This window comes from Saccoglossus kowalevskii, chromosome 21 (genome assembly GCF_978046115.1).
Source record: "Saccoglossus kowalevskii chromosome 21, keSacKowa6.1, whole genome shotgun sequence".
Taxonomy (NCBI): Eukaryota; Metazoa; Hemichordata; class Enteropneusta; family Harrimaniidae; genus Saccoglossus; species Saccoglossus kowalevskii.
In genome coordinates, this window is record NC_140661.1 from 1,530,919 (window position 1) to 1,545,254 (window position 14,336).

General features: G+C 36.5%; 1 long non-coding RNA gene across 3 annotated transcripts in view; it reads left to right on the forward strand.

The window, feature by feature from the left end:
- Nucleotides 1-14,336, forward strand: part of LOC144343506 (uncharacterized) — an 80,963-nt gene that overhangs the window by 4,590 nt on the left and 62,037 nt on the right. Inside the window, exons 3-4 of one of the 3 annotated variants that reach the window (XR_014928037.1) lie at nucleotides 3,895-4,055; nucleotides 4,548-4,972. The exons of 1 other annotated variant lie outside the window; for it this stretch is intronic. This is a non-coding gene — a long non-coding RNA (uncharacterized LOC144343506). Of the gene's footprint in view, nucleotides 1-3,894; nucleotides 4,056-4,547; nucleotides 4,973-14,336 lie in introns of those variants that run through there. One more of the 3 variants, XR_014928036.1, reaches the window with a different exon arrangement.

Below are 14,336 nucleotides of genomic sequence, written 5' to 3' on the forward strand. Positions count from 1 at the left end.
TAATACCATTACACAAGAAAGGCAATATAAAAAATCTGAATAACTATCGAGGCATTTCACTCAGCTCAGTTATTGGAAAAATTTATAGTAAAATAGTTGAAAAAGAATTAACCGATTTGGTGTAATCTAATAATATTTTAGGGGAAATTCAAGGGGGTTTCAGGAAAAACAGACGGACAATTGACCAAGTGTTCATTCTAAAAGGGATAGCTTCAATTCGTAAACACCAGAAAAAGCATACATATTTTGCCTTCTTAGATTTTAAAAAGGCTTATGACAGCATTTGGAGAGAAGGTTTATGGTATGCTTTATGGCAGAATGGTGTAAAGGGCAAATTATGGCGTATAATAAAAATTACATATAACCATATTGAAAGTAAAGTATCATTTGGCGATATTGAAACAGATTATTTTACACAGAATGAGGGTTTAAAACAAGGATGTGTTTTAGCCCCAACGTTATTCTCAATTTATATGAATGAATTCAAAAAACTGTTAGATGATTCACTACTTGGTGTTAAATTGGATGAAATTTGTATAAATGGATTGTTTTTTGCTGATGATGTGGTGCTTATTGCACCAAATGAGGTCCAACTCAAATCCATGTTAAATGTCACAAACCATTTCTGCAAGCTATGGAAGATGACAATTAATGAGGAAAAGTCAAACGTGTTGATCATTAACAAGAAAGTTAACAAAAACAAAGATTGGCAGATTGGGAACTCAAAGATAAAAAAAGCGTCTGAGTATAAATATTTGGGTTATTGGATTACACGTAACTTGTCAGATCATACACAATGTACAAAAATGTCTGAAAAGTTTAACAAGTTATTCCCCATTATGAAATCAATTCTTGGTAATCATGGCAATGTAAATAGAGTAGATTATGGTATATCCCTGTGGAACCACATTATTAGACCTGCCTTAGAGTATGCCTGTGAGTTACTAATATTTAGATATGGAAAAATTATAAAGAATGCAACGTACAGTGGGAAAGTTTATTCTGGGAGCATGTCGATACACAGCAAATGAAGCCGTTCTAGGGGACCTGGGGCGAATAACTATGAAAAGTAGAGTCAGTTTATTAAAACTGAATTATTACAAGAGGTTGTGTTTAATGGAATCAACCAGATGGTCAAAAATTATTTTTAATAAACTAACAGCAGTTAAAGAGAATAATCTGATTAAGACCTGGCCATGGCTAAATAGCATTGAAGATATAGAAAGAAATATAAAGATAAACAAAAGTCAATTCACTAATCTGTCTGAAACAAATATTAAAAATTTGATTGTAAAAAGTGACGAGATTCAATGGAAACAAAAAATGGCAGAGAAATCAAGTCTCGTTCATTATAGAAAATTTAAAACAAATTTAAAATATTGTGAGAAATATTTAAATTCTTTATCCAACTTCAAGGGCACCCAATTAAAATTCAAGGCAAGATCCTGCACTCTTGGTTTGGCATATGAGAAAAGGAAATGGGCAAACTTGGATAATAATGATTGTATCTGTTCATGTTGCAAAAAGGAACCTGAAACACTGGAGCATTTCATATTACATTGTGAATGTTTCTCAGCACAGAGAAAAACTCTAATGGAAGGGATTGAAATGCTCCTATGTAACAAAAATGAAATAAATTTACATAAAGACTTCATAGCAAACAAAGAAGTGCTATGTTTAATCCTGGGTGACAGTACAAGGCAGTATAATTCAGTCCTGTGTGACGAAATTGATACTTTTACAAAAAAATTCTTAGTTGATGCCATGGACAGTAGAAAGAGGTAAACAGATAATATTTAATATTTTTCCAGTGTACTTCTTATATTTTAGTTTTCTTATTTTTTGTTGTTGTTGCTACTTTTAGATGTCTTTTGTTGTTGTTATATTTTGTTATCTTAGTTCATGTAACCATGGAACTATATACTATATAGTTCCATGATGTAACTTAATTTCTTTTTGTCTATCAAAAGTTTTTTTTTTATCCATAAGTCTTTGAGTGAAATGTATCTTTTATTTGGTGCAGCTCCTAGTTTACATAGTGAGCCCTTGTTACAAAAGGGAAGCAATAAATAAATAAATATCATATTCCGCTAACTCGTTACTTGTGTAAACAACCGCAAACTATCATCGACATTAAAGATTAGCTAGGCAATGGGCTTATCAGGATTAACTTGGGTTGAAACAAAAGTAAATAAGCCAGTTAAGAGGCTTAAGTGGCCACATGAGAGGCGTCGTGGCTCCTTCCGTTAGTGCCTTCCATGCTTGTAGGCAGTTTTGTTTTCTTGTGGAGAAAAATTTCCCTTTTTGTTTCCCCTTCCTGTTTTCATAGTGGAATAAAAGGCATTATTTAACTTTGCAATTTTTAGTTTCACTCGTATCAATAGAATGGACTTGGCTATTCAGTTTTGATCAAATGTAATTTTTCTGATTATAAACTTAAAACAAAGTTGGCTCGTTTCACGTAGCTACACCCTGGCAGCCATGTCTGGCTTATGGAACAGGAGAGAATGTAACAGTGGTGTTGACATAGCTTTATTTCCTCTAAGGTGTTAATTGGGTAGAGGATTATAACTAAGGTTACATGAAAGGGATACCCACAGTAGCATGTCCGTGTTCTCTAAAGTCTATGGACAAATTAACAAACTGTTCACAATTATTTAGAAATATAAGATTTATTGATTTGTGCCAAAATATATTACCAAAAAGTAGGAGAATAATGTATCAAATACCAAAATAGTGGCTTAACACCCGTATCAACCACTGTTTCCTCCCGAGCGTGAATGAATTTGGGTTTATCCGATATGCAAACATACTCAGCCCGTACTTGGCGTAGCGTGAACCACAGTCCCTCTATCCCAAATGGATGTTATTATGGCAATTTAGTACTACGTCTTTGGACGTTGTCGTATAGTTTGCCATATTAAAACTACTCTATAGACACATCTGAATCCAGTCTGTGTGCCAACACGTAGTGAACAAGGATACAAACACAATTTATAGTTGTTTCTGTAGGTCACACACCATTAATAGTACGTGTTAAATGCGTTCACTGTTCTAAACAGTATTCCCATTTATCAATTGGCGCATAGTTTATGCAACAGAAACACGCCACACAACAGTGCCACTCACATGGATCAGTAAACTGGAATTTGGTGCGTTTTGAAAATGATGATAATATCATGCCTTTACAAATGTGACGGTCCAAATAGTGGAAGGGGGCATTTCAACTGGCTGATAATGGAATGGGTGAAGCGTGTAGTGGTAATACTTCTAGATGCTGTTCATTTTAAATACAGTCAGTTTACAAATCAAGTGGATGATACCCAAACGAAGACGGCAATAAATGTCGAAAGTCGCTAGCTCGACAACTTAGAGTTTCGAAGGGGGACTGGTGTAAACATTGAAATATAATGAGTAATTTACCTGAGCGCAAAGTATATGTGCTTCCTCAGTTCGTTGGTCAACAACTGTAGCAGACAGCTTACCTTTTGATCTCAGCGACGGACGTTTTCACATTGTCCAGACAACTATTATTATCTCAAGCAAAACTGTTGTTATTGTAACTAATGTTTTACAATTGTTCTCCGTGAAATTGTGCTGTGACCATGTATGACTCAGAATTACGGCACCAGAAAGAGTTTTATATGTATCTCGTTTATCGCCATCCGGGGAGTGCGCATGCGTCGCGTAATGAGGAAGTGTTTCCCCAATCTGATTAAAATCTGATGTAGTTTACGGGCTTTAATTATTTTGGCTATAAACTTATTTTAATTATATTTTTTATTACTTTTGTTATTAATGCCCTTTTATTTTATTATTTTACTTTGATTTTGATTTTGTGATTTTTTTTTAATTCCGCCCTACCTACATCTGATCCGACGCCTATGTAACAAGATTTCAATGAGACCCACTATCGACGATTGTAGTCAACGAATCACAGACCTCCTTCTATAGCGCACATGATGACGTCACCGGGCGGAGTCGGGTGGCAAACACAGTCAAATAAAATGGCGGATTATACTGACGTTAGCGACCGAGAATAACACGGCTTTTCGGTACGTTTATCATTGTCAAATGCAACGAAAGTCATTTTTATGTTAAAATTGTGGCTCGAATGGTTCGACTTTAGATCGTTATTTTGCATAGTTATTCTGGGAGTGACGATTTTGTTTCCACCGTTTCGACCGAACACCAGTGTCTTTTTCCAGTCGCCTGCCCTGGAGACGGGTGATGTTTTGTTGACGATTGGGCCAACATCGTCTACGGCATTGAAGCAGAGCTGTAAATATTCATCAAATTGTATCAACATTTTGTACATTATACAATAACTCTTTATTAAAGTAATTGAGCTGATTTGGACTGGAATAAAATATTTTTTATTGGAACACAACGCAATTGATCAGGAAATATTTTTTGCTCCAATTTTTTGCGTCGATGCCGTGGGCCGGTGACCGTTATACAATTTAAAATCAGTTTGCATTGTTTACTATAGCTGTTTACAGTGTTCTAATCATTACGATATACTTATTTTTTTGCTTCCATTCTAGATAATTATGCTCAGTGATGTAAAATTGAAGCGATGACTGAATGAACGAACCTTGGCTGGCGAAGATGTATCTGGAAGTGTACACATTTGTTGGAAGTGAAAAAAATATTCAATGTAATGACAAAAATTGTAAAATGCTGTGGAATTTCTTTTGCAAATAAAAATATACTAGCAATTTTCTATTAATGGTTTATTCAAGTGGGCAAAATATAATGTACAAAAAGATTGCCCGTAGAGTGTCGCTACACTGAAAAGTAAGCAACCGACAGCCTGTATAAAAGGAGGGCTGTGATTGGCTGTTACTTACGCGAGATTTGAACGGGACTTACATAGGCGTAGGATCAGATGTAGGTAGGGCGGAATTAAAAAAAAAAATCAAAATCAAAGTAAAATAATAAAATAAAAGGGCATTAATAAAAAAAAATAAAATAAGTTTATAGCCAAAATAATTAAAGCCCGTACACTACATCAGATTTTAATCAGATTGATACAGCCCATATAATGACGTCACAATATGTCACTAAGATTTAAAATAGATTTGGATACAGTTAGTAGTTTATAAATGCATCACGTTACAATTGATATACAAAAGAAATAAAACCACGCGAATTCGACAGTCCAGTATATTGAAAATTGACACACCCCTAATTTTATTCTGTATGCTTAGTATGTATGTTAAATACGGCGTCTGCTGAGTACGTTACTGTGTTGCATCTCTGTAACTGTATTTGAAACTAAATGGAGGGTTATAGTACAATCAAATAAACCAAATCTTGGCAATATTGTTTTTTGTTCTATTCGTTATATGTCACAATAATCATGTCTCTATTGCAATATAGTCGAGTCAACTTTTCTGTTCAGTTTTAAAATATTTCATAAATTACATGTTTAGAAAAATAAATAACTTGAAGGATGTTCTTAATACGATTCCACCATATTGCCGTTAACCAAATATTAAATATTTCGCAATTGGTATTTGCCGTTATTGCCTACTACAGACCGTAACCCTAAACAAACAAGGCAACACGTATGTGAAATACATAAGTTATGAACGCTGTAATAATAAAAACATAAATTTGACTACTGTGTTTGTTTTCGCTAAGTACACACAGTAACCACGTACGCCATTCATAACACTGGTGAATACATGTCGCCATGAGTTGCTCTATTGGAGTACGTGGATGTTAACACCATACGACTCCCAGTGATCGAACACCATCACCAGTACTTTATGCGCCCCCTCCAAATAACAATTCGCGCACACTTCGTTAGTTCTAGGAGTCAAAGACTGGATCTTTAAAACGTGCCTGATTTAGCTCGTACCTACCGCTTCATAGCCAGTGCTAAGCGTTTATATACATTTTAATATCACAGGCTACAGTTTTTGATCTCTTAGCCCGTGCTAAGGTGCTGTATGCGAACGCAACTTTTAATACCAAGTAGGATTAAGCCGTTGCTATAGCAACATGATATAGCCATGTATTATTGTTTACCACTAACCCAATGGTCAAATGGGTTCAGAGGCACAATAATTCATTCTGACAGTGAAAAACATTTCACCGATAGTCAAATGCTGCATGGCATTATGTGCAATTCATTACCACATAATTTTACACATAACTTAGCTCGTTGTCGGTGTATGATATACGGTGCCTAGATCTAAGGATCAAACACGTGACTAGACCTAATAACACAGACTTATTAAGGTAGTTTGCTGCAATTAAAAAATACACAGAAATCCTTGGCTAATGACAATAATGCCTTCTCAAACCGACATAGGTACCACTAATGATAATAATGTCTTCTCAAATTGATATAGGTAACAGTAATGACTCTAATGTCTTTCAAACTGATATAGGTAACACTAATGCCAATAATGTCTTCTCAATCTGATATTTATCACTAATGACTCTAATGCCTTCTCAAACTGATATAGGTATTACTAATGTTATTAATGTCTTCTCACACTGATATAGGTAACAGTAATGACAATAATGCCTTCTAAAACCGATATAGGTACCGATAATGGTAATAATGTATTCTCAAACTGATATAGGTGATAGTATTGACAATAATGCCTTCTCAAACTGATATAGGTAACAGTAATGACAATAATGCCTTCTCAAACTGATATAGGTACCACTAATGATAATAATGTCTTCTCAAACGGATATAGGTAACACTAATGATAATAATGTCTTCTCAAACTGATATAGGTAACAATAATGACAATAACGCCTTCTCAAACGAATATAGGTACCACTAATGCCTTCTCAAACTGATATAGGTACCAATAATGTCTTTTCAAACCGATATAGGTACCAATAATGACAATAATGCCTTCTCAAACTGTTAAAGGTAACACTAATGCCAATAATGCATTCTCAAACCGATATAGGTAACAATAATGATAATAATGTCTTCTCAAACTGATATAGGTAGCAGTAATGACTCTAACTAATGCCTTTAAAACTGATATAGGTAACGCTAGTGATAATAATGCCTTCTCAAACTGATATAGGTAACACTAATGATAATAATGTCTTCTCAAACCGATATAAGTACCACTAATGACAATAATGTCTTCTCATACTGATATAGGTACCACTAATAATAATAATGCCTTCTCAAACTGATATAAGTAGTAGTAATGACTCTAATTAATGCCTTTAAAACTGATATAGGTAACGCTAGTGATAACAATGCCTTCTCAAACTGATATAGGTAACACTAATGATAATAATGTCTTCTCAAACCGATATAGGTACCACTAATGACAATAATGTCTTCTCATACTGATATAGGTACCACTAATAATAATAATGCCTTCTCAAACTGATATAGGTATCACTAATGACTCTAATGTCTTCTCAAACTGATATAGGTGATAGTATTGACAATAATGCCTTCTCAAACTGATCGAGGTAACACTGAGGACAATTTTGTCTTTTCGAACTGATATAGGTAACACTAATGATAATAATGCCTTCTAAAACTGATATAGGTTATAGTATTGACAATAATGCCTTCTCAAACTGATATAGGTAACACTAATGATAATAATGCCTTCTCAAACTGATATAGGTAATAGTATTGACAATTTTGTCTTCTCAAACTGATATAGGTAACACTGCTGATAATAATGCCTTCTCAAAGCGTGATAGGTAACACTAATGATAATAATGTCTTCTCAAACTGATATAGGTAACAATAATGATAATAATGTCTTCTCAAACCGATATAGGTACCACTAATGATAATAATGTCTTCTCATACTGATATAAGTACCACTAATAACAATAATGCCTTCTCAAACCGATATAGGTAACACTAATGATAATAATGTCTTCTCAAACTGACATGTAACACTAATGCTAATAAAGCCTTCTCAAACCGATATACGTACCGATAATGATAATAATGCCTTCTCAAACTGATATAGGTAACAGTAATGACAATAATGCCTTCTCAAATTGATATATGTAACACTAATGATAATAATGCCTTCTCCAGCTGATATAGGTAACACTGATGATAATAATGCTTTCTCAAACTGATATAGGTAACACTAATGACAATAATGTCTTCCCAAATTGATATATGTAACACTAATGATAATAATGCCTTCTCCAGCTAATATATGTAACACTAATGATAATAATGCCTTCTCAAACTGATATAGGTAACAGTAATGACAATAATGCCTTCTCAAACTGATATAGGTACCAGTAATGATAATAATGCCTTCTCAAACTGATATAGGTAACAGTAATGACAATAATGCCTTCTCAAACTGTTATAGGTACCACTAATGATAATAATGCCTTCTCAAACGGATATAGGTAACACTAATGATAATAATGTCTTCTCAAACTGACATGTAACACTAATGCTAATAAAGCCTTCTCAAACCGATATACGTACCGATAATGGTAATAATGTATTCTCAAACTGATATAGGTACCACTATTGATAATGATGTCTTCTCAAACTGATATAGGTAACACTAATGACAATAATGTCTTCTCAAATTGATATATGTAACACTAATGATAATAATGCCTTCTCAAACTGATATAGGTAACACTAATGATAATAATGCCTTCTCCAGCTGATATACGTACCGATAATGGTAATAATGTATTCTCAAACTGATATAGGTACCACTATTGATAATGATGTCTTCTCAAACTGATATAGGTAACACTAATGACAATAATGTCTTCTCAAATTGATATATGTAACACTAATGATAATAATGCCTTCTCAAACTGATATAGGTAACACTAATGATAATAATGCCTTCTCCAGCTGATATAGGTAACACTGATGATAATAATGCTTTCTCAAACTGATATAGGTAACACTAATGACAATAATGTCTTCCCAAATTGATATATGTAACACTAATGATAATAATGCCTTCTCCAGCTAATATATGTAACACTAATGATAATAATGCCTTCTCAAACTGATATAGGTAACAGTAATGACAATAATGCCTTCTCAAACTGATATAGGTACCAGTAATGATAATAATGCCTTCTCAAACTGATATAGTAACAGTAATGACAATAATGCCTTCTCAAACTGTTATAGGTACCACTAATGATAATAATGCCTTCTCAAACGGATATAGGTAACACTAATGATAATAATGTCTTCTCAAACTGATATAGGTAACAGTAATGACAATAATGCCTTCTCAAACGGATATAGATACCACTAATGCCTTCTCAAACTGATATAGGTACCAATAATGTCTTCTCAAACTGATATAGGTACAAATAATGACTCTAATTAATGCCTTTAAAACTGATATAGGTAATGCTAGTAATAATAATGCCTTCTCAAACTGATATAGGTAACACTAACGATAATAATGTCTTCTCAAACCGATATAGGTACCACTAATGATAATAATGTCATCTCATACTGATATAGGTACCACTAATAATAATAATGCCTTCTCAAACTGATATAGGTAACGCTAGTGATAATAATGCTTTTTCAAACTGATATAGGTAATAGTATTGACAATTTTGTCTTCTCAAACTGATATAGGTAACACTGCTGATAATAATGTTTTCTCAAACTGATATAGGTAACAATAATGATAATAATGTCTTCTCAAACTGATATAGGTAGCAGTAATGATAATAATGCCTTCTCAAACTGATATAGGTAATACAAATGTTATTAATGTCTTCTCACACTGATATAGGTAACAGTAATGACAATAATGCCTTCTCAAACCGATATAGGTAACACTATTGATAATAATGTCTACTCAAACTGATATAGGTGACACTAATGACAATAATGTCTTCTCAAATTGATATATGTAACACTAATGATAATAATGTCTTCTCAAACTGATATAGGTAACACTAATGCCTTCTGAAACTGATATAGGTACCGATAATGGTAATAATGTATTCTCAAACTGATATAGGTGATAATAACTAATATAGGTAACACTAATGATAATAATGCCTTCCCAAACTGATATAGGTAACAGTAATGACAATAATGCCTTCTTAAACTGATATAGGTAACACTAATGACAATAATGTCTTCTCAAACTGATATAGGTAACACTAGTGACAATAATGCCTTCTAAAACTGGTATAGGTGACATCGATGCCTTCTCAAACTGATATAGGTACCACTAATGATAATAATGCCTTCTCAAACTGATATAGGTAACAGTAATGATAATAATGCCTTCTCAAACTGATATATGTAGCACTAACGATAATATTGTCTTCTCAAACTGCTATAAGTAACACTAATGATAATAATGTCTTCTCAAACTGATATAGGTAACAGTAATGACAATAATGCCTTCTGAAACTGATATAGGTAGCACTGACGATAACATTGTCTTCTCAAACTGCTATAAGTAACACTAATGACAATAATGCCTTCTCAAACTGATATAGGTACCACTAATGTTAATAATGCCTTCTCAAACTGATATAGGTAACACTATTGATAATAATGTCTTCTCAAACTGATATTTCACGAATCTAAACAGGTATTATGGTATCGTAATGTTTGAAAGAGAGATGTATTTTTGACGACACCAAATATCTCATAGCTGTAAGAGGCCATGGAGATGTTAGTTATGAATGATACAGAGTGTAATTAGTGTCCTTTTGATATTCAATATAAACATAAATCATCTGACAAATACGCATTTTCTCTCTGACAACATTTATAATTGCCCAATTCATAAACAAATAACAGTACAGTATAAACAAGTAACTGTGTTTTTGTACCATACACACCTAGCTTATTGTGGCGCTGGTTTTCGCATACTACTGTTTTTTTATCCCCGTTTTATATCAAAATTATTCTGCAATATGTTGCTGATCAGTAGAGGTGATTTGGAAGACCCTGAAACTGAACCTTTATCATATCCATAAATCCTTCATTCTCTATTTCCTGCAATCAACATCATACACTTTCAGTACATGCAAAATGTGCGTTAAGGTGAGTGGTTGCTTACCTGTAACAACTATTATATCCAGTCTTTTAGTGTGATTTCATGAAAACACGTACCCTCAATGCAACATGGCGCTTATTTACCGCATATTACTATGAATACGCAGGCGAATACGCAGGTATTATTTCTAAACACCACACCCAGATAAAGCAGCTCAAGCTAATGCTTATTTTTATACTATTGATCCATACTAATATTGTATCCACGGAAGAGTTTCGAATTCCGTAAAGTGTATTTGTCATGGGATGGAACAAAAATGACGACTTAATCAGTGTTGCTAGTGTTAAATAGAAAATAAATGCATATTTGGCTAAAAAAAAACACACAAATTAAAAATAACGTATTGTCACTGAAACACTTGTTTATATTTTTTTTATACCTGCACCTTCAGCAGCAGAGTGCGCATGCGCACTGTGTGATTTATGACAAATGTTGACATCACACGGCGATGTTGTTTTGGGTATTTTAGTACGTTTGTGCCATGTGTAAACGCTACCTGCAACATTTCACAAACCATTTCAAAAAAGGTCCAAAAGATAAACATTCTGAATGTATAGTCTATACGATCTAGGTTAAAATCCAGATATCTGGACGTTCGTGTAATCTCATCATATTTCTGGCATACGAATATGAAACAAATAATGCGAAATGTACACACGCCATGCTTTACAGTTGATAATCTACGATTATAAATTTTTAGAATTCAGCATAGTCCATTCCAATGAAATATTGGCATATTATAATACCATTTCTATAAAAAAAAATATTTTACACCCCCCCTCCTTTACCTCGTCCTATGTAATTTCCGGCCGCCTTTCATTTTCCCCTTTTTTCTTTAAAGCGGTATACCGCTGTAATAGCTGTAACTAGCGATTTTTTTTTCTCAGATTTTTATTTTTGTCAATTCGAAAATGTGAACGCTTAAAAGCATAGCTAACATGTATAGGATATATATACCCATGTTTTACATTAAAATAAGATGACCACGGGTTGCGTCCAGATCCCAAGAGAGTGCCATCTATTGAAATCCAAATTTTTGAGCGAACCACAGGAATTACGGTACAAGATGACAACTTACCGGGACCCTGGACAAACACCCGTGAGCGGCTAAACCTCCCTCTGGCGATCTCTCACTGGCGATCTCTGACGATCTCTGGCGATCTCTCACTGGCGGTCCCTCACCGACGATCTCTCGCGGTCTCTCACTGGCGATCTCTCACTGACGGTCTCTCACTGACGATCTCTCGCGATCTCTCACTGACGGTCTCTCACTGGCGATCTCTCACTGACGATCTCTCGCGATCTCTCACTGACGGTCTCTCACTGACGATCTCTCGCGATCTCTCACTGACGGTCTCTCACTGACGATCTCTCGCGATCTCTCACTGACGGTCTCTCACTGGCGATCTCTCACTGACGATCTCTCGCGATCTCTCACTGACGGTCTCTCACTGGCGATCTCTCACTGACGATCTCTCGCGATCTCTCACTGGCGATCTCTCACTGACGGTCTCTCACTGGCGATCTCTCACTGACGGTCTCTCACTGGCGATCTCTCACTGACGATCTCTCGCGATCTCTCACTGACGATCTCTCGCGATCTCTCACTGACGGTCTCTCACTGGCGATCTCTCACTGACGGTCTCTCACTGGCGATCTCTCACCGACGATCTCTCGCGATCTCTCACTGACGGTCTCTCACTGGCGATCTCTCACTGACGATCTCTCGCGATCTCTCACTGACGGTCTCTCACTGGCGATCTCTCACCGATGATCTCTCGCGATCTCTCACTGACGGTCTCTCACTGACGGTCTCTCACCGACGATCTCTCGCGATCTCTCACTGACGGTCTCTCACTGGCGATCTCTCACTGACGATCTCTCGCGATCTCTCACTGACGGTTTCTCACTGGCGATCTCTCACTGACGGTCTCTCACTGACGATCTCTCGCGATCTCTCACTGACGGTCTCTCACTGGCGATCTCTCACCGACGATCTCTCGCGATCTCTCACTGACGGTCTCTCACTGGCGATCTCTCACCGACGATCTCTCGCGATCTCTCACTGACGGTCTCTCACTGGCGATCTCTCACTGACGAACTCTCGCAATCTCTCACTGACGGTCTCTCACTGGCGATCTCTCACTGGCGATCTCTCGCGATCTCTCACTGACGATCTCTCACCGACGATCTCTCGCGATCTCTCACCGACGGTCTCTCACTGGCGATCTCTCACTGACGATCTCTCGCGATCTCTCACTGACGGTCTCTCACTGGCGATCTCTCACTGACGATCTCTCGCGATCTCTCACTGACGGTCTCTCACTGGCGATCTCTCACCGACGATCTCTCGCGATCTCTCACTGACGGTCTCTCACTGGCGATCTCTCACTGACGATCTCTCACGATCTCTCACTGGCGATCTCTCACTGACGGTCTCTCACTGACGGTCTCTCACTGACGATCTCTCACTGACGATCTCTCGCGATCTCTCACTGACGATCTCTCACCGACGATCTCTCACCGACGATCTCTCGCGATCTCTCACTGACGGTCTCTCACTGGCGATCTCTCACTGACGATCTCTCGCGATCTCTCACTGACGGTCTCTCACTGGCGATCTCTCACTGACGATCTCTCGCGATCTCTCACTGACGGTCTCTCACTGGCGATCTCTCACCGACGATCTCTCGCGATCTCTCACTGACGGTCTCTCACTGACGATCTCTCACTGACGATCTCTCGCGATCTCTCACTGACGATCTCTCACCGACGATCTCTCGCGATCTCTCACTGACGGTCTCTCACTGGCGATCTCTCACCGACGATCTCTCGCGATCTCTCACTGACGGTCTCTCACTGACGATCTCTCACTGACGATCTCTCGCGATCTCTCACTGACGGTCTCTCACTGACGGTCTCTCACTGACGATCTCTCGCGATCTCTCACTGACGATCTCTCACTGGCGATCTCTCACTGACGATCTCTCGCGATGCGCAAAATCATTGTCGTTTTACAAAAACAAATTTCAATACGACCGATTGTTTCTGAATTTCAGTACTGTCAATCACAAGTTGCGCTCTTTTAATAAGATACACTTAGCCGTTTGCTCAGTTATGTAATATTACTGCAGTAATTTCCCAATTACAAACTAAACTTATATATTATTTTAATTATTTTAGTAACAAACATCAAGCACAATCCCCATAGCAGATAAAAATGAGTGATAGTAATGACATTCTTGTTTCCACATGTGAACAATAGACTTTTGTAAAATA